Genomic DNA, 3,344 nt, shown 5'->3' on the forward strand with positions numbered 1-3,344 from the left:
TTGAAATATACAGCTGTGTGTCATCCGCATAGCAGTGAAAGTTAACATTATGTTTCGAATGACATCCCCAAGAGTTAAAATATATAGTGAAAACAATAGTGGTCCTAAAACGGAACCTTGAGGAACACCGAAATTTACAGTTGATTTGTCAGAGGACAAACCATTCACAGAGACAAACTGATATCTTTCCGACAGATAAGATCTAAACCAGGCCAGAACTTGTCCGTGTAGACCAATTTGAGTTTCCAATCTCTCCAAAAGAATGTGGTGTTTGATGGTATCAAAAGCAGCACTAAGGTCTAGGAGCACGAGGACAGATCCAGAGCCTCGGTCTGATGCCATTAAAAGGTCATTTACCACCTTCACAAGTGCAGTCTCAGTGCTATGATGGGGTCTAAAACCAGACTGAAGCATTTCGTATACATTGTTTGTCTTCAGGAAGACAGTGAGTTGCTGCGCAACAGCCTTTTCTAACATTTTTGAGAGGAATGGAAGATTCGATATAGGCCGATAGTTTTTTATATTTTCTGGGTCAATGTTTGGCTTTTTCAAGAGAGGCTTTATTACTGACACTTTTAGTGAGTTTGGTACACATCCGGTGGATAGAGAGCCATTTATTTTTATTACGTTTGCAATTGCAACAAATAATCTGCTCAGACCCCAACCAAGGAACATCAAAAGTCATGCTATAAATTCACAGACAACACAAAGATTCCTTGATGTCCTTCGAGACTCCCTCTGTCTACCCCCTTGGGTTGTGCCGTGGGGGAGATCTTTGTTGGCTATACTCGGCCTGGTCTCAGGATGGTAGGTTGGTGGTTGGAGATATCCCTCTAGTGGTGTGGGGGCTGTGCTTTGGCAAAGTGGGTGGGGTTATATCCTGCCTGTTTGGCCCTGTCTGGGGGTATCGTCGGAATGGGCCACAGTGTCTCCCGACCCCTCCTGTCTCAGCCTCCAGAATTTATGCTGCAATAGTTTATGTGCTGGGGGGTTAGGATCAGTCTGTTATATCTGGAGTATTTCTCCTATCTTATCCGGTGTCCTGTGTGAATTTAAGTATGCTCTCTCTAATTCTCTCTTTCTTTCTTTCTCCCTCTCTCTCTCTCTCTCTCTCTCTCTCTCTCTCTCTCTCTCTCTCTCTCTCACTCACACACACATAGGACCTGCATCAGGACTACCTGGCCTGATGACTCCTTGCTGTCCCCAGTCCACCTGGTCGTGCTGCTGCTCCGGTTTCAACTGTTCTGCCTGCGGCGATGGAACACTGACCTGTTCACCAGACGTGCTACCTGTCCCAGACCTGCTGTTTTCAACTCTCTAGTGACAGCAGGAGCGGTAGAGATACTCTGAATGATCGGCTATGAAAAGCCAACTGACATATACTCCTGAGGTGCTGACCTGTTGCACCCTCGACAACCACTGTGATTATTATTATTTGATCCTACATCTTGGCCATGTTCTGTTATAATCTTCACCCGGCATAGCCAGAAGAGGACTGGCCACCCCTCCTAGCCTGGTTCCTCTCTAGGTTTCTTCCTAGGTTATGGCCTTTCTAGGGAGTTTTTCCTAGCCATCTTGCTTCGACACCTGCATTGCTTGCTGTTTGGCGTTTTAGGCTGGGTTTCTGTACAGCACTTTGTGACATCAGCTGATGTACGAAGGGCTATATAAATACATTTGATTTGATTTGATTTGACCTGCAGGACAAGTACAGGATGGCAACAACAATTGCCTGAGTTACACCAGGAAAGTACAATCCCTCCATCAGTGCTCAGCCTGTCCAAAATAGGCTGAGAGAGGCTGGACTGCAGGCTTGTAGGCCTGTTGTAAGGCAGGTCCTCACCAGACATCACTGGCAACAACATCGCCTATGGGCACAAACCCATCGTCGCTGGACCAGACAGGACTGGCAAAAAGTGCTTATAAAGTGCTTATAAAAGGGCCTTATAAATACATTTGATTGATTTGATTGACTACTGTCTGTCTGTTTGTCCCTCCAGACTCATAACTCTAGTTTAACCAGTAGACTACTGTCTGTCTGTTCGTCCCGCTAGACTCCTGACTAGTTTAACTAGTATACTACTGTCTGTCTGTTGGTCCCTCCAGATTCCTAACTCTAGTTTAACAAGATTAAAGGAGTGATAGAGAAAGTGACATTTGATTTGATAGAGGGTTGGATCAAGAAGGCAGTCATCCCCCTGTTTATCTCCCAGAATGAGAGTTGTTCATATAAACGCAAACACCAGCTGTTTCCAAAACAACCACGCCCCTCTTAGTAATGGAGGGGTCACTGGGTTCTGAGCTTGTCCTCAGCTCACCTCTGCCTGCCTCACACTCCTCAGCAGGAAATGAGAGAGAGCGGCTTTGATTCCTCTGTGACCTGCCCCTCCCAACACAGCGATGTGTGTGTCCTTGCCGCCATGTGTGTGTGTGATTGAAAACACTGCCAACTTGGCACTGGGCTGCGGCTCTGAGCCTGTGGAAGCAAACATGAGACCCAGCCTAACAGTACCCAGAGTATTCCGTCTAAAACACACACACACACACACACACACACACACACACACACACACACACACACACACACACACACACACACACACACACGCGCGCGCACACCGTAACACACACACACTGTGGTGTCTACCGCAGGGCGCAGCACAAAACGTCACAACCTGGTACAGTATGGTGCAGGGGAGGTTGCTGGCCAAAACACACTCACATGACGAGACTTGAAGACTTACATCAAGGCTTTAGCTCTGTGTGCTAACATGGCCCTGAGTCACGCGGACCAGACCACCCTGGTTGGATACCTGTTTAGTTGCTATAGAAGAGTAGGCTGTGGTGTAGATTTTCCATGACTCATCCAACAACATTACATGGGACTAAAGCAGTAACACTTCTCACAGAAACTCAATACAGCATAGAGAATGTTAGAAAAAAAACAGGAAAGCTTTTTATTTATTTATTATTGAACCTTTATTTAACTAGGCAAGTCAGTTTAAGAACAAATTCTTATTTACAATGACGGCCTACACCGGTCCAACCAGTGACCCTGTAAGGGATCTCGTCCTCCTCTTCTGAGGATGAGAAGCATGAAGGATCGGAGGCGCAAAGCACAGTGTGGTAAGTGTCCATAATGTATTTATTCAAAAACACAACTGAACACTGGAACAAAATAATAAACGTGAAATATACAAAACCGAAACAGTACCGTGTGGCCCAAAAACTCACACAGAAACACACACCCACAAACCAAAAGTGAAACCCAGGCTACCTAAGTATGATTCTCAATCAGAGACCACTAACGACACCTGCCTCTGATTGAGAACCATACTAGGAAC

This window comes from Oncorhynchus masou, chromosome 24 (genome assembly GCF_036934945.1).
Source record: "Oncorhynchus masou masou isolate Uvic2021 chromosome 24, UVic_Omas_1.1, whole genome shotgun sequence".
Classification (NCBI taxonomy): Eukaryota; Metazoa; Chordata; class Actinopteri; order Salmoniformes; family Salmonidae; genus Oncorhynchus; species Oncorhynchus masou.